At 35.9% G+C, this 26,753-nt stretch overlaps 1 pseudogene; it reads left to right on the top strand.

Moving 5' to 3' along the window:
* Nucleotides 1–4,345: 4,345 nt before the first annotated feature.
* LOC116628875 lies at nt 4,346–21,875 on the top strand (annotated as a pseudogene).
* The last annotated feature ends 4,878 nt before the right edge of the window (nt 21,876–26,753 follow it).

Raw genomic sequence — 26,753 nt, 5'->3', positions numbered from 1 at the left:
TTTGAAAATATAAGAACATCAAAACTTCATGAATGGTCTAATTTTGAATTTGGATTTTCAAAAGTGTTGTTTGATTTGATAGATTTTTTTATTTAAAATGATAAAACCAGGAAAAATAAGCCATAAAATGATTTTAGGATCAGTTTCTCTCAACTGTGAGAGGTTGATGACAGTCGTATTTCTCATCAAAGGTGATAAACATCAGCCATTTTGAAGTGTGTGTGTGTGTGTGTGTGTGTGTATGAGTTTAGTGCTTTATAATATCTAACCAATCACCCTTTGTCTTGGTTGATGCGATATTTATTATACCCAAACAACAATAAACAATAAAAAGAGAAACAACTAACACTACTTTCTATACTCTTCTATACAGACACTAACACCCTTAATAGTCCACTCCTACCAGCTCCCTCCTTCCCCATGGTGAAGGTTATTCTTTCTGTGTGGGATTCCTCTTGTTTAATTAGTGATGTCTTAACTGCCTTCCAAAATACAATCTAGGCATCTTCTCTGGAAATATTTTTTTTTTTAACTTAATTGAGCTAAAACTAAAACACTGCCTCTTTTGACCAACATCATACCTATGTATACACAGATTACCGTAGTGACAATGATTTGTATAAATCCCTCTCTCTCTCTCTCTCTCTCTCTCTCTCTGATCAGTCTTTCCACTCCTTTAGGGCTTATGCATCTTGTTCCCCTAGCACCTGTGACACTGCATGGCACATTGTCAACACCCGAAATATCTGTTGAAAATGAATGATTACAAACACAAGTGAATGAGGAAACTTACAGTAAGCCATAAGCTGTGTAAGATAATTTGAGATATCTTCATAACTCTTAAGAGACATCATTATGTTTTTAAAAATATCAGAAAGGTGCTATAATAAAATGCATTTCCTGGAATTTCACATTTATTTATCTCACTTTCTTTCAACATGTCTGATAGTTATTTTTTTGCCTCCCTCTAATAAATTCAATTGGCATATGATGGTTTTGCTTTGATTAACTCATAAGATGTGCATAATGTGGATCTTATATCACTTAAAAAGACTCACTGTAATAAATTTTTACCATTAGCTGCTTTTTGGAGATCAATGAAAAAGGGTATCAGGTCAGAAAGTCCTAACATTTTCTGGGAAAGAGAAAAAAAAAAAAAAAAAGGGCACATCCTCAGACCACAGATAAAATGAAAGGGAAAAGAACATATTATACATGAAATAATTTGAATCCTAGTTCTGGTTTATTTCATCAGTAATAAGAAAATTCCTACTGATATTCCATTATGAACAGTTCTTCTGTGAGGACTTCACATGAAAGACTATAAGATTAGACCCTGAGGCTGATTGTCTCCAAACCATGCAAAGAGACTTGGAGTGCTACACATAATTTAACTGGCCAAGTTTTGAGTTTTCCTGCTAATGCTGCAGTATATCATTTTCATGATTCCTGTTACCAGTGGAAGGACGATGGTAGCAGGTTGAGAGTAAAAATTGAGATGGAGAAAATATATGAAGAATAACCTAGCAAAAATATTTCTTTCTTCAAAGCCATTCAAGTAAAAAAGGTGGTGAGTTCACTGTCTTTGGTTAACCCTTGCCCACCCATTTTCTCTTCACCCTCAAATTCTAATGATCTGTGACCCATTTTGGCAACTAGATTATTTGAATGATATAGTCAATCTATTGACAGTTTCCTTCAAAGTAGAATTCTAGGAATAAAAGATAAAATATCTTGGGAATATGCCATCAGAGTTACTTTATCCCCTGCCTCCTTTTGTTGACCACAGATATTAGATAAAGTTGTTTTAAACTTGCTTTGCTTACACAAATGGGAAGATAGGGCATAAACTGTGCAGAGAAGAATTTTGGTGCTGGTGAATTCTTGGGAAGAGGTCTTGAGTTCTCCCCTACTCCATGCAGTCTTTGAGTAGGAATAAAGGTTTCCAAAGAGGTTTTTGGATCAGGTAACAGAAAGGAGCCTGCATCTTTCCAAACTTCCCAATAATGCAGAATCATCAGAATTTCCTAAATCTTCCACTACAACAAAACGAATATTTGTAGGGGTGTGGGGCTGTTGTAGGCAGAGGAGCTCTTCTCTATCTTAGTTAGTAGACTAAAATTGTATCTTCTAATAGGGTGAAAAAATCTTATCTTGGACTCTCTCCTGATTTTCTGATCCAGGCTGTTACCAGCCCCTCATGAGTCCTCCTGTGTCAAATCTGGTTCAGCCTCACCTTTCCCACTGCTGTCATCATGATCCAAGCAATGATGAACACTTGTCTCTTGCCATGAACTCAATGTTTGTGCCCACCCATTTTTTTTTTCTTGAAAGAAGGTTTATTTATACACAATGTATTTTTTCCTTCCTTCCTTCCTTCCTTCCTTCCTTCCTTCCTTCCTTCCTTCTTTTTAAAATTCCAGTTAGCCAACAGACAGTGCAATACTAGTTTCAGATGTACAAGTCAGTGATTAAACACCTATATACAACACTTGGTGCTCATCACAAGTGCCCTCCTTAATTCCCATCAGTTATTTAACCCATGCCCCCCACCCACCTCCTCTCTGGTAACCATCAGTTTTTTTTTTTTTCTCTAAAGTTCTACCCAAAGTTTAAATGTTGAATTCTTAACCCCCAATGTAATGGCATGAGGAGGTGAGGCCTTTGGGAGGTTATTAGGTCATGAAGGTGGAGCCCTTGTGGATGGTGAATGGGCTTAGTGTCCTTATAAAAGGGACCCCATAAAGCACCCTCACCCCTTCCCCTATGTGAACATGCAATGTCTGTGAATCAGGAAGTGAGCTGTCACCAGACACTGAATATGCTAAAGCCTTGATCTTGGATTTTGGCATCCAGAACTGTGAAAAATAAATGTTTGTTGTTTGAGGCATGCAGGCTACGGTATTCTGTGGTTCTAGCCTGAATGGATTAAGGCACTTCTTTTCTCCCTGAGACTGCTAATACTGTCTTGCGTATCTGACCCTCTCCCCATCACCAGCAACATGCTCATTATTTTCCATTATTAATACTTCTGAAGTACTGATCAGACATGGTACTGCCCAATAGATAAACTTTTGTGTATTCTGAATAAAATCCATGCTGCTTGGTATTGTAAGAGATAACTTTTATAATCTGGTCCCTACCTACTTCTCCAGTTCTATCTTCCAACAATACATAGCTTTTCTATCAATCTAGATTATTTTTTTTTAAGATTTATTTATTTATTTTAGAGAGAGACAGACCGGGGGGGAGGGGCAGAGGGAGAGGGAGTGAGAGAATCCAAGCAGACTCCCTGCTGGCGTGGAGACCATATGGGCCTTGATCTCACAACCATGAAACCATGACCTGAGACGAAATCAAGAATCAATCACTTAACCATTTGAGCCACCTAGGGGCTCCTGAACATAGATTCTGACTAGGTTTAATATAACCTCTATGAAGCCACCTTCATTTTCTCTTATTGGCCAAGTATTTTCTCCTTCTCTTTTACTTAGCCTATTTATCCTTCAAGATCTACATTAAATTCCACTTATTTTGCAAAACAGTTTCCTCAAACACCATCTAGGAACTTTCCTTTTCTCTTTGAACTCCTAAAAATATAATGCACCAACTACTTTGATGATCATCTTCCTCTTCCCCTTCCTCCTCTTCTTCTTCCTCCCCCCTTCCTCTTCTTCCTCCTTCCCTTCTTCTTCTCCTTCCTCTTTTTCTTCCTCTTCTTCCTCCTCATCTTCATCATCACCATCATCATCATCATGTGTCCATTATCTTTCCAATCATACTGTAAAAGTTTTCTCAGCACAAGCTACATCTAATCACATTTTAGTAGGTGGTTCACCCCCAAGTGCCTAACCTAAAATATCTTGGAAATAGGCCATCAGAGTTACTTTTTTCCCTGCCTCCTTTTGTTGACCACAGAAATTAACCTAAGATTAATTTAGGTATTTAGGTATAAGGTAGGCATTCAATATGTTTTTGTTGAACAAAGGAAAGTTAATCGATTTTTCATTTTCTTTTTTTTTTATTTTTTTTTTAAAGATTTTTTATTTATTTATCTGAGAGAGAGAATGGGAGACAGAGAGCATGAGAGGGAGGATCAGAGGGAGAAGCAGACTCCCTGCTGAGCAGGGAGTCCAATGTGGGACTCGATCCCGGGACTCCAGGATCATGACCTGAGCCGAAGGCAGTCGCTTAACCAACTGAGCCACCCAGACGCCCCTCGATTTTTCATTTTCATAACAGTTTAAGACTTACAGAGCTCAGAAACTGATGGAGAAATCTTCCCTTTATATGTGCACTTACATAGGTGCATCGTTGCCTTACTTTTCTCCTTTGAGGTGTATCCATGGCCTTCAGAGTTAGCGACAGCAAAAGCAGAAGGAGCAGCAGGTTTCCTGTGTTTAACATGGCAGGTACCAGGTATCTTTGGCAACAAGAAGACTCCAGTGGAGCTTGGAATGAGGCTACTGTGCTGCTGAAACAGATAACCCATCAAAGTATCTTCTTCTTTTTTTTTCCATTTGGCTTTTGTCAGCAATTGATAAAGCTCCACACAGTTAAGAACATGCTAAAAGGAGAAGGAAAGTAATGAGAAATAATTAGAGGTGGCTCATTGACAATATATGTCTGCATTTGAGGAGAGTAGAAGCTGTCAGACAATATTAGGAAAGTAAGTCCATGCCCCAAATCTAAATGAATATTGCTGAGGAGGGTCAGTAAGATGATATAGTGAAAGCATAACTGTTCTCTAAACCATTTACTAATAACTGGAGCATATTTTCTGCAAGCCACATACAGTGGTTTGATAGCTAAAGAATTGACATATGGAACTGAGAATCATGAACTCACTCCTTCTTTCCCTCTGACAATTCCCTCATTAATGCACTGCCAGGAAACCTAGAAAATGTATGCTTTCACTGAATTGGAGAGAGATGACAGTACTGTCAGCTACTGAGCCTTTGTTCCTTTGTTCAGCCATATTAAAATGATAGAAGGGAAGTGAGGATGAGGCTTCTTTTTTCCCCAAGCCCAAAGGTCTAAAGGATTTATTGGACATCTGCTTACCTATTGTTGGTTTTGATGGGTTTCTTCTCATGTTTGAAAACAGAAACACGTTAGAATATCACATCAGGTATCAAGGATACTGGATGATTAGCTAGTTGCTTCTGTAGGTAAAAGATAACTGGAAATGAATGAGACATCAAGAGAAACACATCAAATGCTTCATTCACGGCAGGAGGTTTTGGTTTAATAAATTAGATTTCTCAAGAATAAAGGTACCCCTTCAGTCCACAACAGGCAGTCATGTTTTAGGACTTGAATGGAAAGCTCCATTGTTTCAGGAGTTTAAGAGTTTTTTGGTGAGCAAAACTGAGAGTAAAAAATAAATTAACAGTAAGAGACTCAAAACATGGCTAGACATGGTCTGACGCATTCCTATTACATGCTTTTTACCCTCTTGATCTGAAAATAAGAGTCATTTTCAGTGACATATTCAAATGTCTTTGTCTCAGCAAAGTATTTGCAATCTATGGAAATCTACTTAAGGAGTCATAAAAGTGAAATCATTTAAGTGTTATTGTTTTATATTCCTTTTTGCTTTTTTTGTGCTCACCAACGTAAATACTAAGAAAACAAAGAAAAACAGCCTGTGTATTGCTCTATTTATTCCTTGTCTGGGTCCCTGAGTGGGTAACCTTCATTACAGCAGAGATATGTTCAAATGGTTATTTCTTTCCACTGTGTCACTACCTGGGTCATCAGCACGATCAAAAACTATTTGTAATTAGCATCTCAAATGGTGTGAGAAATGAAGGCACCAGGTAAATGAGATCAACTCCTAAGGGACTTTCTCCCTCTCCAGTGAAGTACCTTCCCAATCAATTCTCAAATATTTAAAGAGATAAAATTTAATTCATAATTTATCACCAGTGTATCAATTGTGTCATTTACAGAATAGGAGGCCAGATGTAGTAAGCAATCTGAGCTGTAAAAACTCATGCACACATATGTGTACACATTCACACACACACGCGCACACACACATGCACGCACACACACACTACTGTCTTCAAATTACCAATCAACCTTGGGATTCAGATAGGAAAATAATACAGATGGAAGAGATTTAAAATTATTTTATAAACTTAAGTTTTAATAGCATCAAGCAATGAAGCATGGAATGCTCCCTGATGAGGATATAATGAGGGAGATAAAAAATTGAAAGATAAAAACAGCAGGTGAGAAGATGGACAAATTATGCAAGAAGAATTTGGGGCTTTTTATCTTCTATTTCCTTTTTTCTTGTTAACACTCTCCCTACCCAACACATACATTTTTCTTTGAATTTTAGTCTTATTGAATGCGGCCATTTCCAGTGTTGATTAACTAAATCTGGGTTATCCTGGAAAGCATTGCCCATTTGCTTTCCATTATTTCACCAAATACTGGTAAAATCTTCAGGCCAAAGATTGCTTTATTGTAAAAGGAAAAAAAAAAAAAAAAAAGAAAGTGAGAGGCTGGTCAGGGTTCTTAGAGGCCAAAATGCATCATGGTAGAAATCAAGATCTCAATTCCATAATAACATTGGATATTGAAAGAAATTCCTTAGGAATGTCCTGAGGTTTATTGACTTTCCTACTAGAAGTAAACAAGCACATGAAGGTTACTCATTACACAATTATGGTCTGAGTAAACTCTTTTGAATTCCATTTTAAAGCAAGCTATCGTTTAATTATTTTGCTTTTGTGCCTATATTTTTGTTTGTTTGTTTCTTACTATGTATATGTGGGACAGACCTTCTGTGAAGTCTTCTACATTCATCATTGCAGTTTTTCTACTTAACAAATTTTCCAGAGCTATTACCATAATTACCATTTTACAGAAAAAAATTGAGCCTGGGAGATGTTATGTGTCTTAGTCAAAGTTATCTAGCTGTTAAGGTTGGCTTTTGTTTTATCTGTGGTAAAGAAACATAAAACAAAACTTACCACCTTAACCATTTTTAAGTGTACAGTTCAGTAGATTTAAGTATATTCACATCTGTTCACAGATCTCCAGAATTTTTTTATCTTGTAAAACTGAAAGTTTTCCCCATTAAACAAGAACTTGCCTTTTCTCTCTCCTTTCATTCCCTGGTGAGCAACATTCTATATCTATTTCTGTGAATTTGATGACTTTAGATTACCTCACTGAAGTGAAATCCTATAGTATTTGTCTTTTAGTGCCTGGCTTAGTTCACTTAATATAATGCCCTCAAGGTTCATCCACGTGACAGCATGTCATAGGATTTCCTTCTTTTTAAGGCTGAATAATATTCCAGTGTATTAAAGAGGTCCAGAAGACACCAGGGTGGCTTAAAAATTTTGAGCTAAAGGAGTTTGAGAACAGTAGTATTTTTTTTCCTGAACTCCCTTATCTGCCTGAAAACAACGCCTTCCAATAGGACCCAATCCATCATAAATCATCTCCCCACAAGTCTCCCTACCAGAGAAGATCAACTCATCACGGGAAAGAAGACTGCATCAAACCTAAACAGATTTCGGCACAAAACTATCACATCTCTAATGTGTTTTCCTAAGGGCTTATTCATCATTACTGAAAGTCTTTTGTTTTTCCTTAAGTGCCCTTTCTCCCTCTCCCATTTTCCTCCTTTTAAGAAGTCATTTATTTTCCCACCCCTTTCTTCACCTCCCCTTCCCCTGTTAAGATGGTATGGAAGCCCCAGGTCCAACCATCTCCTTGTGTCACGTTTTTCCTCTGAACTCCTGCATACATATATGAATAAAAGTCTGTTTCTTTTCTTGCCAATTTTTCTTTAGTCAATTCAGTTTTCAGGTCCCCGATCAAAAACATAAGAGGGTGGAGGAAAAGATTTTCCTCCTGATTGTATGGTATGTAGATACCAAATTGTATTTATCCAGTCATCTGTCTATGGACTTCTGAATTGCTTCCACCTCTTAACTATTGTGAATAGTGGTGCTATGAACATGGGTATGCAAATATTTCTTCAAGACCTGCTTTCAGTTCTTTTGAATATGTCTCCAGAAGTGGGATTCCTGGATCATGTGGTAGTTCTAATTTTATTTTATTTTTTTAGGAATCTTCATACTGTTTTCCATAGTGGTGGCACCATTTTCCAATCCCATCAGCAGTGGATGAGGGTTCCAGCTTCTCCACATCCTAGCCAACACTTGTTATTTTCTGTTTTTTTTTGGTTTTTGCTAGTAGCCATTCTAATGAGTGTGAGGTAATATCTCATTGGGGTTTTAATATGCATTTCTCTGATGATTAGTGAGATTGAACATTTTTTTTCATATGCTTATAGCTGATATGTTTTAACCTTGAATTGAATGCAGGTAGTCTGACTCAGGAGCCCATATTTTTGAGTACTAAATTGTGCTCTTTGTGATTTCATTTTTTCCCCTATTTTTCTAGATTCTTTACTTAACTGGAACATTTTTAAACATATACTTCCTAATTTTATATTCTATTTTTGGGGGCTGACTTAGTGTTTGATTATCATATTATTAATTATGGAGAATTTTCATTTTGATAATATAGCCTAATACTTAGGCCAATAATTTAAAACTTTGAGCCCTTACAGGTTTTAAGCACCTAGGACCTCTAATGTTTGTTTGTTTTTTTCCTATATCCTTTCCTTATGATTGCCAGAAATGTTCATTTATGAACATTATGAACATTTATTCTTTTAATATAAGTTTATATGTCTTTATGTTTGGGGCTTGTATTTTTCCAAAGGAAAGTCAGTGACTAAAAAAATAATTAAATATAAATTAAAAAAAAAAAAAAAACTGCTGTCAAAATTGTGAAAATGTAAAATGGTATAAAGATTCAGAAAATACAAGAACATCCAATTTTGAAATGAAACCGCTTTTCCTATTTTTTTAAGTTTTCATTCCAGTACATGGATTTCCACTTCCAAATCCAAATTTTATATTATTTTTTATGTGGATAGTTTATAAATGAAAGATATTTTTGGACTTTAATTTGTGACTCAACATCAAAGGAAAACAGTGGCCCCTATATCAAAAGTTTACCAGGTGAATGTTTACGTGCTCATTAAAAGAAAATGAGACATATATGAATCACTGTTTTTGAGTCTCACTCTTTTGTGACATTTTAATCAATTAAACAATTTCATTGTTTGCTTTGGCTAAAAGTGGTTTTTACTATAAGAGTTCAAGAATTGATAGTTCTCTTAGACTCCTCATGCCTTTGTCTCTATTTTTGTTCTCCCTCTTCCATCTGTTTGTCTCTCTAGATATATAGATATGGGGTAGATAGAATATTTCCATCTATACATAAACATATCCCTTACATATGAAAGCATACTCAGCTCTTTCATGCTATTAGAATTTGTTTGAATATTTTGCTTAGGAGAAAAATTGCATAAGTGACTATTGTTTCTTATTATAATTAATGTATAAGCTGCCCAGTTTCTATTAATACAGAATTAAAATTCAAGAGTCAAGCTGGCACTAGCAATAATGTATTAAAATTATGTATTAAAATTATATATTATAGATGAGTCAATTCTGCTATTACATTAATTTATTTTAAAATATCTGGAACAACATGAAGCTCGATAGGAGCCATAACACTAGCAAAGATCAATTGACTTGGTTTTATAGTGGACATTCGCAACCATTTTTCGTAAATGATATATATTCTTAATATAAACATACATGTCTGTTTTCTCATCAATAAAATAGCATAATCATACTTCTTAAGGCTACTTTGAAGCTTAAATAAATTACTTCACATAAATGTCTTAGAACACACATGGCTGCCTAATAAGCCCTATATGTGCTAAATTTATTATTATTACTATTATTACTATCTCTGTTATTATTTGAATGCAAGAACACAGTACACAAAGCCTACCCTAGCAGACATCCACATCCAATGTCAGCAGAGAGAAACATTTTTATTGAAAAACTTGACCTCCTATGCTGCCAAATATACAGAATTCAAGATCCAAACTCATGGGCATGCATGCATAACAAAACTGATGTGTAGAAATAGAAATTTTTATAGAAAACTCAAGTATGTTAAAGAAAGAGAGTCACAGTTTGTATTTGTATTTATGGTTTGTCTTTAAAGCTTTTCTTTTTTTCTTTTTTCTTTTTTTAATCTCCTTTAAAGCTTAAACAGGACTCATTTTTATTCCTCTTACTATGTAAGGTTGGATAAAACACAAGTTTTTATAATATTCCTCCTGGGATTCTAAAAACATAATAACAATTTGCATTTTGAAGTGTCTTTTGTAACGCTTCAAAAGACTGAAAGGTATATTAATCAAAATACTAGGAACAGTGAAATTCCTGTGAACCCTTGCCTATGTTTACCATGGGAACATCAGAATTGTGCTGCTCTCATTCCAATCAGTTCTTTCCACTTTGATTCTGAGTTGGGTCTGAATTCATGTTTATAAACTATTCTACCAGCTTAGCACTGTTGACGCTATCTACATAATTTCCCTCTGTAAACTCCTGTAGCTGTAATCATTACTCTACCCTTGGAGTTGTAGACTTCCCTTTCTTCTGTTTCTGTCTCCAACAAGCTATGCTTTCCCAGTAACAAAGCTCTGGGGAGTCCACTGTACTACTGCACGTATCCCCTGTCACCATCTTTGCTCATTGTTGATAGATCTGTGCCAAATTACCTGCTGAAATTCAGGCAAAAACAAAAGGAGTAGCAATGACTTAAAAAGTTAATAGCTATTTTATAAAAATGTGTGTTAGAGAAATGATTTTTTGGAACTCCTGATGGATGCAGGAAAGAATATTATTATGAATTGTCTATAAACTTAAAAATCCTCCCTCTGGGGGAAGAAAGTAGATTGTCAAACCTTTTAAATTTGATTTTTTTTTTTATGGTTTCTGAAAATATTCTCATTCCATGATGCATATAATACATTTACTCATTTGACTGAACCTGTTATTTTGTACCCAAACTATGTGAAGTGCTTACTTTTGAGACTCATTTAACAAACCATTATTTGTAAATATCTATTCTTGATGGATAATGCACACACACGAAAATACATTTGACCACAAGTTCCCTATCCTCTAGAAGGATTGGGTCTCCAAGGAAGAGAACTGTAATTTGAAGAAGCCTTGTGTTCGTCCCACCTCTAACCTCTATTTCCTGGTGAATGATACCTAAACTATAATATTTTGTTTCAAATATCTGTCCACTAGTCCTGTATGACTATCATATTTTTTAGTCAAAAGAATACAGTAGGTGCCAAAAAGAGAGAGTGAATCATATATTATTCAAATCCAACTGACCAAGTGTCCATCTGCCGTTTGGTTCCTCTAGTGGACTGAATGATGTCCTCCTAAAAGAGATGTCTGTGTCCTCATCTCTGAACCTGTGAAGATTAACTTCTATGGCAAAAGATGTAATTAAGTTAAGGATCTTGTAAAAAGGAGCTTATCCTCGATTTTCCCAGTGAGTCTTACATGCCATCAAATCTATCCTTAAAAGGGAGACACAAAAAAAGACACACACAGAAGGGAAGGTGGTAGGAACACAGAAGCAGAGATCAAAGCGATGCCGCCACCATAAGCTGGACGAGGCGAGAAACAGGTTCTCCCGTAGAGTCCCTGGAGGGACTGTGACCTTGCCAACGCCTTGATTTGGGCCACTGTGGTGGTGCTGATTTTGACTTCCGGCCTCCAGAGCTGTAAGAGAATACATTTCTTTTGTTTTAAGGAACGAACGTGTGATAATTTGTTGCAGCAGCCACAGAAAAGAAACACAGTTACTAATAATTTAGGAACTATGCTACATGAGAGGACCACAGGAAGCCAAGACAAGGTGCTGGGAGATGGCGGTGCCAGGGAGAGGTTCTGAAGCCTCCTGGCCTCGCAGGACCAGCCTTGCTTTTCCCTCACATCCTCAATGCACCGCTTCTTATCACTGCTGCTCTGCCTCATTCCCAGCTCAGTAATTTACCGGAAAACTTTACTTTTGGGTTTAGCATCTTTCTGATGCCTCCATGTTTTCTGCAATATCTAGTTAAGTACCTGCTTGTTCCACCATTCTAAATAACAATGAAAATCCCGGAGCCAGTTTTACGAAGATTTCTCTGAGGCTGGATCAAAGGATTTTACAGGGTCAGCAATCTGGATGTTTCAAAGCTCTAGCAGGACAGGTTTAGAGCACGATGAAATCTCTTTCTTCACCTGGGTTCAAATTCAAGTCCTGCTAATTACTCAGTATGTGACCTCCACCAACTTAATTAACCTCTGGACATGTGGTCTTCTTGTCCATAAATCCAGGATACTATCGACTTCACCGGGTAGTTATAGATTATGCAAGTAAAATGTCAGGCAAATAGTCAGAACGTAGAAAATGGATAGATTTATTCTTATTCTGCACATTTTGCCCAGCCTTCTTCTACCCTCTGTCAGGACAAACCACAGGACCTGGTATGACTGTCCATTTTGCTTATTAGGTGAGGGGGTGTTTCAGGCAAATGTTTAACCAGGGAGATATCTCATTATTGGCCAGACTCTAAATTCATCAATATGCATTTATGTGCCCTCTTCGTCGGGAACAAATGAGAAGTTTAAGCTTTGTGAGGAAGACAGTTGTCAGAATCATTTTTATACCCTCTTTATTATTATTTTCTACTTCATAAACACATACGGCCTGTGTTGGTTTCACAGCTGTTGCTAGTTAAATTCCTGTCCTTGAATTGTTTCAAAATTCTAAGTGAAACTGCAGAATTAAATGCCTTTCCCATCTCCACCCTGCTTTGAGTAAGGGTAACAAAGGAAAAAAAAAAGAGAGGGGAGGGGGGTGGGAGGGATGGGGTGGCTGGGTGATGGACGCTGGGGAGGGTATGTACTATGGTGAGCACTGTGAATTGTGTAAGACTGATGAATCACAGACCTGTACCCCTGAAACAAGTAATACATTATATGTTAAATAAAAAAATAAAGTAGTAAGTGCTGTAAAAAAAAAAAAAAAAAAATAGAAACCCCTATATGCAAGTTCCATGGACAAAATCTTGTTTATTTTTCTCATTTGGGAACTGGAGGCCTATTTCTTCAATTCTCTAACAGGTATTATGAAGTAACAAATATGCAACAATTCTCAGATAATAAAATTAAAGCCTAGCTTATGCTCTTGTTGAAACTTGAAGTATCTCTTGAGGATGAAACAGCTCCAGTGCTGTGCTCTCCCAAGGGAGTTTATCAAGTTCTGTTTGCCCCCCTAACCACCCCCCGTCCCCCCAAGGAAGGCAGAATTTCCATGTGGCTAATGGCCAAGAGCTCTGGTCCCTGAGGCAAGATATCCAATACCCTTCATGGCCCAGACTTCCTGCAATCTTATACGGATTCTTACCATCCCGGGGAAACTACATTTGAAGGACAGTGAGTGTGAGCTTTCTGCTGCCTTTCTCTGAATTTATTTTCTTGCAATCCATCTAATCCACTCAATTTTCGTTAGGACTTCAATTTGAGCCACAGACTGCTTTTCTGACTCTAAACATCCTCTGGAGTTTCATTCTTACATGTGAGGTTGTCATCTGACATGGTCACCTGGACGGTATGCAAACACTTTAAGCAAACATGTCCAAAACAGAACTCACACATACAGAGATAACTCACAATTCAAAGGAGAATAAAAGGAAATGTTCCAGAGAGAGGGCACAGAGTAACAACTAAAATTTTCAAAGAGGTGGACTTCTGCTGCCTGGAGTGGTTGGAGTTGGCTTAATGTAAATGACAATTTTGAAATAAACCTTAAGGAATAGACTTTGAGTAAACTGACAGAAAGTATTTGATTTTCATGGAAAGAGGAGTAGTGGGTGTTAAGATTCAGAGATAGGGTCTCTCAAGGGATGTTGGGAGAACAGATAGCCAAATTTGGATAGGAAAGGAAAAAAAAAAAAAAGAGTTCCTAGAGCATTTATTTAAGTATGAATAAAGCTCCACATGAATATATCATCCAAAATTCTCCATAGTTTTGCACATAATTCTTTGTTCTCCTCACAGAAAAAAATTGGCATATTCTTATTTATTTCCCTACTCTGCGCAAATCTCAGTAAATGCTATCTCACAACATCTTTTTCACAATATGTTGTTAGGTGTTATCTTTTTCCGATTTGTGTTCCATCATGTTAATTTTAGATCTCCTTGATCTCACCAGACATTGTTTTATTTGTTTGTTTGTTTAATTAATAATGTCAAGCTAACAAAAGGTAGCTTATTGGCAGAGCTCCTCTTTAGCACTGAATCTGATTACATTTCACCCTCCATCCCCCAGGCCTTCAGTTGGTAGCTTTGTAATCCACATTTAAAAGAGTTTTGATCAGCCACCTCGGTTTGCCTAGCCTAACCATTCTGCAAACTCGCAGGGTGTGTTTTCAAATGCACTGAGCTTTTTCTTTTCTCAGAAAAAGACAAACATCAAAGTAGCTCTGTTGCTTGAACTTAAAGTCCCCTTGGAGAAGTGAGGTTGGGCCTCTGGCTATCCAAACACTCAGCAGTCTCACCACTTGACATGATCCCATCCATCAGGCTCTGGTTAGATTCTCTGGCACTTGAGGGCTGAATTCAGCAGTGCACTTGAAGCTTGATTGGTCTTCCTCAGGTATTCCTCAGATAGCACGACCACTTTGCTTTTGCATCCAGCCAAGAAACAGAGTACACAGAGTTAAGGTTCATAGAGTTAAGTCAAATCAACAGTCTCTGCATGTCACAATATACCATGCTGTTCCAAAACTGAATTTGCACTAAATATAGGCAATTATATTAATGTTTTATAAGATGTTTGAGGGACAAACAAAAGCAACAGTATCTTTATTGTAAACAGTTCCCAAATTGACCATACCAAACCCGTATGATTGTAGCTATAAAATAGATTTCATACTGATGGTGTTAAAAGTTGTGTGGTATTTTCTTATGCAAATTTTGAATATGCTTTAGTCTTCTATTGAGGAAATTGATGACTTTAGGAATATTTTGATGAGGTTTTAAAATTCTACAATATTAAAAAATAAACAGAAAATTTGTAGGAGGAAAGTTGACATCAAGTGAACAATTACATATTTGTCAACAGACATAAATTTTTAGGGATATTGTGACTCTTTTATCTTTATTATTCAACTTCTGTTTCTAGAAGCTTTTCCCTTCTGATAATAAGTTCCTCTGATGTATATGTATATATTACAACATTTTAGTTAGTATTCTGATATAGACATAAAGTTTTAAATACTCATTATAAAAGAATGACATTTTAAAGGTCTTATTTTCTGTCTGAAAAATTTGATAGTAATTTAAAGTTTGTCTTTGAAACTACAGTTTTGTTGAAGCAACAGCAATATACCAAGGCAAGGTGCAGATACTGAAGTGTTTTTGTTTTTTTTCTTTTTTTTGGACTTACAATTTTCATACTGTCTATCTAAGCACTTATCCATTTTATTCTAATAATGGAAAAATTACAGAGAAAATATTCAAAAAGTATGTTCCTTATTTTATGTAAAGAAGTATGGGAAAAAAATGTGAGAATGACTCCAAAATTTCATGTATGGGCTAATAAAAAATGATGTAAATGCACAATCACTTTAAATAATAATAGTTAATATTGTTTACAGTATATCATTAAACAACCGAAGGTTACTTTTAAGGGCAGGCATTAACAGACATATCAACTAAAATCACATGGGAAGTAAGTGTAGATTGAACATTAATTTAGTGGCTTACTGACTCATTTTTGTTCAATCAAACATATTGGCAAATGCTCAATCCAACTGAGAAGGGAAGATATCTTGAAACCACAAAGTTATTTTTTAACCTGGTGAATTGACTAGTGTAAATACAGCCTAATTTACCGAATTTCTATTTTCATTATTTAAGTATTGATGTGTGCCTATCTATATTCCATATATGCTTAAACAGATTATGTTCTAATTGATTCCAAATATCTACTCTGTGGCTTATAGTATTTGTTCTGTGTCCAAGATAGACAAAAGAAATTATTCATTAAGATAATATCATTTTTAGGAAATTCCGTGGAATTTCTGTATCATGGAAGTGTTGACAACCTAAAAGACATTTTGTTGTTGTTGTTGCTTTGGTTTGTGTTTTTTTTTTTTTTTTTTTTTTTTTTTTTTGCTTTGGTTAGTTTTCAAACTTCCACCCAAATAAATTAATACTCTATCTCCATTGATTCAATTGGTAAGAATAAGTTCTCATGTCAATTAAGGTACAGAAGAAAGGAGGCTTTATAGCAAAGGGATTGGAGGAAGTATTTTTTATAGTGTTACTATCTATGTGTCCTTATCTGGATAACTAGTCTAAGACTTTATTTCTTCTTTTACATGACAATTATCTGGCATTGCTTTGTGTTATTTTAATTTATCGTGTCTTTTTCTAAAAAAAAAAAAAATGCAGTTTTGTGTTCCCCATTTGCTTCATCTGTCTATGACAACCAGAAAGGAAATATACCACAAGTATTCCTGCTATTCCTTTTGCAAATGTCTTTTTTTGTTGTTATATGTGATTTCTAGTTTTGCAGGCTGTGAAGGTGGATGAATGTGTGTAATACCTATTATAGCTCTACGCTTCATGTTGCTTACCTAACTTGCAAATGTATTGTGAGGATTAATGCCTATTTAAAGTACCTTACTATTGCACTTTCCATTAGAGAGAATGGCTCATACACATTATAAAAATCACCCAGTGGAAATAAAATTATACATACACTTACAATCCTCTGAACTTGCAGTAGGGTAAATTTTAATGAGACAAACATTTTCTATAACAACGCTACAGTACTCCTTTTGATCAAAAAGAAGCTGTTGAAATGCCATGAAGTGAAGAATTTAAGGTAAAATGTAGGAAGCTTTTCATAATTTGACTATTAGTCAAATAACTTTTAAAGAACACTAAGTTATCTGCTTTTGGGTTGTATAGTCAGTCAACCTTACAAAAACAGATATATTTGAAAAAAAAAAAAAAAAGAAACAAGCTCATATAGCTAATTTCCCCAGATAATGCTATCTTTCCATTATGAACAGCAAATTTAATAGATCATAAAATTACACTAATAATCAGATACTGTGACTTTTGGCCCCAGAATAGCCACCTAGTGACTATTAAAAATAAACAAATCTCTTATGTAAGAAAGTGGAAATGCTAGCAAACCCAATACTCACTTGTGTATATTTGATACTTGCTATTAGGTCCCAAATAAAATATATTCCCCCAGTCTATTACTTTCTATCCCAGGAATACTATTTTACAATACCAATTTCTAAAACAGTATGATCATTTTTTTTTTTTTTTTTTTGGAATGCAGTGTTGAAATTCAATGCTCCCACAATTCTCTACTTAGTTCCTGGCTTATATAACCCTTCTCATAGATCCCCTGGACCACACCATGAGCAAGGAACTAGAGAGTAAAATTGTGGTAAGGCAGACCTTCTCTAGGCACTTCTTCAGTGCCATCTGCACCCATTCTGATTGGCCAGAGACCCAGCCCTGGAACAAATCTATGAATCTGTGATTGAGTTTGATTAGTCTTGGGTGTAGAATTGAGTCAAGCCGAGACACTCTCTCTTTATCCAAGCTCTCTGAACTAGGACAAAAGACAAAAGGATGCTGCTTATCAGTCTCTCACCAGTGGCTTTAACAGTAAGATGTGGAATTCAACAGTCCCCATCGGTCACGTTTCTTCCCTTGTGGAGTAAACCAGATGCTGTTAGAGAGAAGGATGCCAAAATACAGTGTGTAGAAGAGATGATGAACAGAATGAGAGAGCCTACTTACAGTTGCTCCTGAAATCCAAACTGCCTTTTCCACAGCTTGACTTTTCAACCTTTCTGTAAGAGTTTACAGAACCACAAATTCCATGTGTAGCCTGAGCAATTCTAGCTCTCTTGTTTCTTAAACAACTAATAATTCTCAAGGGCATTTGCTACCATTTTGAGTTGTTTATGTATGAGTGGCTTGAGATTAGGACACCTCTTTCTCTCTTATAAACTGACTATATTGGGGCGCCTGGGTGGCTCAGTCGTTAAGCGTCTGCCTTCGGCTCAGGTCATGATCCCAGGGTCCTGGGATCGAGCCCCGCATCAGGCTCCCTGCTCAGCGGGAAGCCTGCTTCTCCCTCTCCCAGTCCCCCTGCTTGTGTTCCCTCTCTCGCTGTGTCTCTCTCTGTCAAATAAATAAATGAAATCTTAAAAAAAAATAAACTACTATATTATCAGTATCAAATATAAAAGTTATCTCAGTAAATAGTCAACAAATATTTGTTGCATGACTTGATGACTATATCTCACTTTTTATTTTTATTCCTCTTGGCACAGCATAGCTTTAATTACCCAGAATGAGCATAATAATCATTGACCCCATTGATTTTATAAAGCATTCTTTAAAGTATTTCTGAATGCAATCATTGCTTTCATAGCAGGCAGCTACATTGAGATAGGAAAAGCTTTCTGATCTTTGACAATCATCTCTGTCCTCTATTATACTGTCCCAAATAATGCAACTTAATTAATCTTGTTTATCACAATGTTACAAGTGGAAGAGGCCTATCAATGTGTATAGTTCAACTCATTAACTTTATTAATTAATGAGAAAACTGAGAACCAGAGAAGTTAGGTGACTTCTTCACAGTCTCGTTATTTACTAGTTAAGCTAAGAAGAGAACTGCAAATACAATTCACATCTCCTGATGTTGTACATTATCCTATGTTAAAATTTTATTTTAAATATTGGTATAACAAATATTAATCATATCTTAATTAATACTTTCTTCAGATCATTAATTAGGCTTAATTACATAACATTGACAAAAATTATGAGTTCTTTTGGGAATAACTTTTATCTTAGCCATTTTCACAAGTAAATACAGTATCTAACAGTACATTATCACATGTGTGATATGATGTCAGATGCATATAATTTTAATAGCAAATCACAAAATTGCTGTATTACTATGGTGATAGAAGCTTAAGCTTCTTCACAACTCAAAGAGAAAACCAAACCTGAGCCAGTATTTTATCCCTATGTGCTTAATCTCTTCTACTACATACAGAGATTCCTCCCCAAACAAGTTTATTTCATAATAGTTGCCAGTACAGGGACTTAATAGCATCTCTTTGTAGTATGGGTTTATTGTTTCTCCATATCTTAGTCACAGTTTCTTAGAAAACAAAACCTGAGTCAAAGCTTGCACACACTTAAGCATTATTGCGTGATGCAATAGCAAGGGAACAAGAAAGCAGGGAAGTTGTTTAAGAAGCTGGACTTAGTTTCCAAAGAAAGCACAGCTGGTTACTTGGTCTGGCAGGATGTCCTCCAGAACTACCATTTGGCTATTTCACCTTGAAGGAATATCTCAGGGGAAGGAGGTTAGAGGGATTAATCTGCTAGTTCCTTCTTATCTCCTTTTACCTATTATAGAGAGTTTACCCCATGAAGTAGTAACTCCTCCACACTTCTAGAATGTGTACCTTCGTGTAGCTGCTAGGGAATCAAGATCCCACATCCCACAATGTGGTTTGAGCCCAGAAGTTGGGGAAGAAACTCTGGCCTTCATAGGTTGGGTTGCAGTGGACACGGGTTTGTGCTGTGGGTATAAAGACATAAGCAAGGTAAAACCTTAACTTTGAGGAGGCTAAGAAAGCTGATTATTAGAGACGGGACAAATGTGGTAAGCAGGATGAACGTGGTGGCTGGACTTTCCAATGAGCAAGTGGCTAAGGACCAAAATGCAGGTGGGGCCAAGAGAATCTGAGAAGCATAATTTGGTTGGATAGCTTGAGTAAATAATTGGTTGAAGTAATACATGTAATCTTTGGATTCCCTATGTCTGGTTTTTTGGATCCTTGTCTAGTTATACATAAATAACCAAAAAATACATAATAAGTAATTTTTACCATAAAACATTTAACAAGTTTTTTTTTTTAACAAGTTTTTAAAGGAAGAAAAACAATTCTATTTTCTTCCTTGCTATTGTATTATAATGGAAAACAGAATTTTGACCTTGCAAAGTTTGTAAGTAGTTGACAAATTGGAAACCTATTATTAATTTCAAAAAGATGAATATATCCTTCATATACCTAAGTATGAAAAGATACATATGCACTTTACTACTCAAAACAAAAATTATAGTATTTTTGAGTCCAGTCTAGATCTTATTCTCAAATATTTTCTTTTGATTTTTAATGCCAGGTTCTTACTGATAATCCAGAATTAGTTTTTTTTTTTTTAAGAATTCTTTGAAATTAGTTATTTTACTAATTACTACATTTTTCCATAGTTAGAAAATCCCTTCATTTTCATTCAATCCTTATCATTAAGAAAGTCCTAGTGAACAATATAGTTGTTGATACAGTTACTCTCATTAAAAATAAAACATACACCCAAAAATCTCTTCTTGATGTTGCATCCTTCTCTTAATACTGTTAGTTGTCTGTACTTTTTTAAAGCAAACTTCTGAAATAATGTGTTTATAGTTTCCAGTACACGCCATCTCTCTACTCTCTCTCTCTACATCCCTCTTTCTTTTTCTTTCTCAATATTTTTAACAACTACAATGTAACTGATTTATACAATAGGCCATGTTACCTGGTCCTGAGTCCGGCTAGAGGAGAGGGCTGAATAGAGGTTCAAGTGTTAGATTAGAGGGGTAGAAGGAAGCCTTTTGCAAAAATTGAACAAGCAAAAAAACAAGACAATTAAATGCTCAGGGCAGAAAGTAATTAGATACCTCCACTTTTCTCTATTCATGTCTTCTAATGAGCTCTCATATTTTTTTCCTAGCAGTAAAAACTGAAAATCTTACTTTCTCTAACCAAATATGTGCTTCAAATGTATAGTTATAAATACGTATGTATATATATGTGCATATATGTTTATAGCTATAAATGTATAAATATTGATGCTTCTTCATATAAAAATTTAGAAAATACCCGGCTGCAGCCTCGAGCCGCTCTGCCCGCCGAGCCGGAGCTGGGCCGCGCCCTCGCGCCGCCACGGGGCCTGGACGCCTGGCGCGACCGCGTCCGCCGCGACCCGCGCCACTTCCCGAGCCTGTGTGCGCACCTCGGCTGCACGCCCGCCTTCTGGGCGCTGCACGACTGGGGTGGCTGGCTCACGCCGCTTCGATACAGCCGCCTTCTTGTGCTGCCTGAGCGAGCCGCCGCAAGCTACCAAGACTTGACCGAGGTGGTGAGCTGCCAGTGGTCATCTCCATCCGAGGCAACTGAGAGTTTCATATGGAAGGAAATTTGGTTTGCACCTCCACAATTCTTTTTTTTATTTTTTTATTTTTAAAGATTTTATTTATTTATTTGAGAGAGAGAGAATGAGAGAGAGAGCACATGAGAGGGGGGAGGGTCAGAGGGAGGAGCAGACTCCCTGCAGAGCAGGGAGCCCGATGCGGGACTCGATCCCGGGACTCCAGGATCATGACCTGAGCCGAAGGCAGTCGCTTAACCAACTGAGCCACCCAGGCGCCCTGCACCTCCACAATTCTATGAAATAAGAAGACTGGGGAACTTTGCCTCTCTCTCTGACTTGCACAAATTTTGTTTGGACGGTGCATCGGAAGGAATGGAAAGATGGCTGCCGATCACATTTTTAACTGCTGATGCAGTGCTCCAGCTTTTACCAGGAGATGAGCTGTACTTAGAAGATTCAGAATTTTTAGAAAATGTTATGTCCTCTGAAAAAAAGGCTGAAGAAATCGTGAAGGTAGGCAAGACATTTCACCGACTAGTGTAACACAGCCACCATGTGTATAATCCCCACGTAACTATCCATTTGAAGTATAAACAGGTTTATCCTAAGACCTATGGAATAAGTAAGAGCCATTTGTAGAGTACTGCTTATTTGTACTCAGTTGACTGCTTGGAGTTGTCCTGTGGAATACTGAAGGTTGACTAGACTTGCTTGGAGCGTAAGGACCTGCCCAGAAGTTATAGTACAGTCTTTCACATTTCAAGCGCATTGGAGCACTTCCTTGCTTATTTCATTCTTCAAACCTTACAGTATCCCACAAGTATCAATAAAGTGCTAATGATCTTGTTCCCAGATTGAGGAAAAAACCTTTCACAAGGGTTTCCACTTCTGTATTATTTTATTATCAGAAGTTTAAATAAGATGTCCAGTGTATGAGCACTTTCCTTGATGTGCTTAGGAGATGGATCCATGACCCCCTTAGATTTGCTGCTGGAATTAGTTGAAGGGTGTCTGATTACACAGGGGACAGTAGACTGAGCCGACCTTCAAGTGACAGGGTCATTATTTTCTTGTATGTCTTTAGCTTGATGATTAACCTTCAATTCTGTTTACTACCAAATGGCCTTAGGTATTAGGTTTACCAAATGGGAAACCTATTTTAAAGAAATATGAAGCCATCACAGAAGCCATAATTATTTTTACTCTGGAGCAGTAACTAATGAATGCAAAGAGATTAAAGATATGTAGAACTAGTCATCATTCAGTGGTGCTTTATTAATGATGCTTATTTTCAATATTTTTAATATGGGTAATTTTTTCATGTTCTCTCTTAAGAGGAATACTGTTTTGATTAAAGATGGGAAATGGCTAAGACATCAAAAAAAAATTTTAAAATACCCGTTAGAAAAACAGATGAAAACTTAGTAATAATAGATCATACAACCACGTTGTCACATTTCCTTCCAATCTTTTGTATATTTACTTGTACAATAACCAGCAGGTATCTTAAGTCTTCAGTTGGAGTTTTGATAATTGAATATGCTTATGTAACGATAGCAGGATGTAGAAAATTTTCATCAAGTTAGAACATTCCCTCATGTTCTTTTTAGTCAAATGCTCAGCCTCTTCCAGAAGTAGCCATATTTTAACTTCTATAATAGATTAGTTTTTAATCTGGTTTCTTTCACTCAACATGATTTTGGGTTTCATCTGTGTTGTTTCATGTGTCAATGGTTCATTCCTTTTTATTGGTAGGGAGTATTCAATAATATGAGTATATTTCCATGAGTTTATCTTTCTTCTGGAGATGGATCTGTGAGTAATTTCTCTAATACCAAATGAAATATCCAAAGAAAATAGCTAGCATACTATTTAAAGCTATATCCACACACATAAAATATAAACCTAAAATGATTTTTTTTTTTTTAAAGATTTTATTTATTTATTTGACAGAGACAGAGATAGCGAGAGCAGGAACACAAGCAGTGGGAGTGGGAGAGGGAGAGCAGGCTTCCCGCCGAGGAGGGAGCCTGATGTGGGACTCGATCCCAGGACCCTGGGATCATGACCTGAGCTGAAGGCAGACGCTTAACGACTGAGCCACCCAGGCGCCCCCCTAAAATGATTTTTAAACTAAAGTTATCTATTTCGAAATATGTGTACTCACCAACTTCTTAAAACAAGAAAGGTGTGTGTGTGTGTATTTGTGCATGCACGTGTGTGAGAGTTTCCCTTTTAAGAATTAAATTAGCTTTTAGCCGTGGAAATCAAAGAATAAAAGAATGATAATTCTTTGTTTGCTTCAACAAATTTTTTTTAATATAAAGAATTTTACTGAGGAAACATTTGTTTAATTAACAAACTATTAATTAGGGAACAGAATTTATACATAAGAAGAAATTTTTAAAATAATCTGATGATCAACTTTCTTCATGTTCAGATATTTTAGAAACCATTAATTTCAACCCCCAAATCCAAATATCAATCTCCAACTCCCAACTCATATATATATACACTCTTTCCTATAGCCCACAATGTTTATATTTTTAGTTTTGCTTTTTCAATAGCCTTTTTATCCACACCAATATAATATAGACATAATGATGTCTATATTTGACTAGAAAAATAATGGTTTTTATGACTAAAATAAGAGCAATTTACTCAATTTGATAAGAACTCTGTGTGTATGTGTTCTGTTATAATTATAATATGATATAGTGACTTGTAGGACATGCTGGGTTGGCTGTCTTGGCTTTTAGGTGTTCTACATCTGTCACTACATCACATAAACTCACTGTGAATATTTTGTAATTCTGGATCATAGCCAGAAGGAGGATAAGAATTTCGTTCACAACTATTTGCATCTCTATGTCCCCAAAAAAAGGGGTTACCCACAAATATTTTCAATAATTATTGAAAATCTTTTTCTATAAACTTTCAGACTTATTCAATTAAAATTGCCGTTGTTTTTGAGAAACTGCTTTATTTAACCAATTATTGCCAGTAAGTGGAAAGAAAGCACGTATATCTGATATAAAGTGAGTTTCAAACAGCTTCAGAAATTGGGAGAGTATGAGATTGGTGCTGCCAGAGAAGTGAGAGAGATACTGAGGCCAATACAGGATGTGGATCAACCAACAGTAGGAAATCCCTATTACCTGGTGACATACAGAGGGAATGAGTGATATGGGAGTCATGGATAAGTGAGTATGCTTGTCCCTTACACAAGAGGGAGAGTGGGCCACTTCTAATATATGCTAAGAGTTCTCTTTCCTATTTTATTTCTCTGATTACATAAGTTGTGCCTTATGATCAGATGTTAATGTTATATAAGAGTAATGACTAATTGTGTGCATGTCTATGTGTGTGTGTGCGCGTGCATGTGTGTGTGTGTATATGTGCATGTCTGTGAATAAATGTACTGTAGCTATGCTTTACTGCTTTCGTGCATAATTACTTGCTGGCCTCTTTCCTCCGTACTTCACTTCTACCACATTTTATCTTCTTCCTCTTGGTTTCATACCAAAGTTCCTCCCCAGTGCTACCAAAATGCTAAAGAAATAGCATGATCCATAAACAGTATATTTTAGTCTTTCTTCTATGTGACTGCCCTGATAAGTGACTTGACTATATGAACATTTCCATTTTTAGGGTGTCATTTAGTTTTATTTTGTTGGTCAACATACTTTTTTAATGTCCTTTAAACTTAAAAAAATAATGATTCAGTGAAATGTCTGAGATTTAAATATAAATTTTATGAGATATATAGAATATGAATTATAAATGAAGCCTATATTAAAAACAGCAAGAAAAATTATATCAGTTCAAACTTAACTAACAAAAAAACCTTTTATTTAACAAAGTTTTTTTTCTTGCTTGTTACATTTTAGGTGCTATTTTAAGAGCTTATAAATATCAACTCACTTAATGCTTATCACAGCCCTATGAGTTATTGCTATTATTATCTATGTTGTACACATGGAAAAACTAGAGCACAAGGAGGTTAGGTAACTTGTTCAAGGGCACAAAGGTAGAAACTGAGCCAAAATTCAAACTCAGGTCATCTAGCTCCAAAGTCCATTACTTGAAACACGATAATATGTTTCCAGCTGTATTTCTCCATTTTGATAAATAATAATACATTCATTATAATAACAACATTGAAAAATGGAGAGTGTAATCAAACCCAAAAAGCAGAGTTTATGTGAGGAAGGAATGTCATTCCGAAGCTAGTTTAAATAGCACAAATTTCTCATATAACCTCACCCAAGAGGGTAATGAGAAGATCCTAAAGTGTTATTTTGGCAGTAAACACTGAAGTGTTTACAACTACAGCATACGCATATAAAAAGCATGCTCATTCTTTTTTTTTATAATATTGCAGAGGAAAGGAGTATATTCCCATGTGTATGAAATTCATCTATAGCAATTTAGATCAAATAAAATTCAATCTAAGTTGAATCATTTTACTTACAAAAGAAAATGAGTAAACAAACCTAAAGGAATTTTCATAAAGCCTCCATTTATTTTGAAAATGTAAGTCAATCTGAAATATCACGCAAGTATTATCAAGTAAACTTCAGCTTTAAGACTTAAGTTTTCTGATCTGTCTACCTATCTCCCTGGCCCCCATAAATAGTAGAATTTTAAGTCCATAGTAGAATTTAACTTAAAAGTAGAATAATAATTCCATTTCCTATTTACAAAATATATGGAAACTTCTGATTCAGAGTATAGTCTCAGATAAAAAGTGGACTTGCTAAAACTCTATTGAACCATTTTTTAAAGGATTTTTTTAGCTTTTTATTATGGAAATAGTCAAACATGAAAAATAGGTAAGAGCACAAATAATCTGATGTATCCATCATCCACCTTCAACAATTATCAATACATGACCAATTTTATTTCATCTAAGTGTCCCCTTTATGAGTTATTTTAAAGCAAATCCCAGACACCATATTATTTCATCTATAATTACTCAGTTCATATCTCTAAAAGAGAAGGACTTTAAAAAAAAAATATTTTATTTATTTATTTGTCAGAGCTAGCGAGAGAGAACACAAGCAGGGGGAGTGCCAGGCAGAGGGAGAAGCAGGATCCCCACTGAGCAGGGAGCCCAATGTGGGGCTGGATCCCAGGACTCTGGGATCATGACCTGAGCCAAAGGCAGACGCTTAACTGACTGAGCCACCCAGGCATCCCAAGAAAAGAACTTTTAAAAACATATCCACAGTGCCATTATCATACCTTGAAAAATCTAATAATTCCTTAATATCATTGAATTTCCTTATGAATCTTATAAATTTTAACAGTTTGTTTAAATTGGGATCCAGATAATGTCCAGACAGTGCAACTGATTGATACACACATTGAATCTATACGTTCTCCCTGTGTTGTTGCTTCTTTCTTTCTTTTTTTTTTTGTTGTTTTTTAAAGGATTAACAAGAATGAAAATATATGTATAGACATACATTTATATGCATGCATATTTATAAATATTTGAACAAAAAAATGCAC

The sequence above is a fragment of the Phoca vitulina genome, unplaced genomic scaffold, assembly GCF_004348235.1.
Source record: "Phoca vitulina isolate PV1807 unplaced genomic scaffold, GSC_HSeal_1.0 scaffold3, whole genome shotgun sequence".
In the NCBI taxonomy this organism is placed as follows: Eukaryota; Metazoa; Chordata; class Mammalia; order Carnivora; family Phocidae; genus Phoca; species Phoca vitulina.
This window is presented reverse-complemented; position numbering and strand designations above follow the sequence as displayed.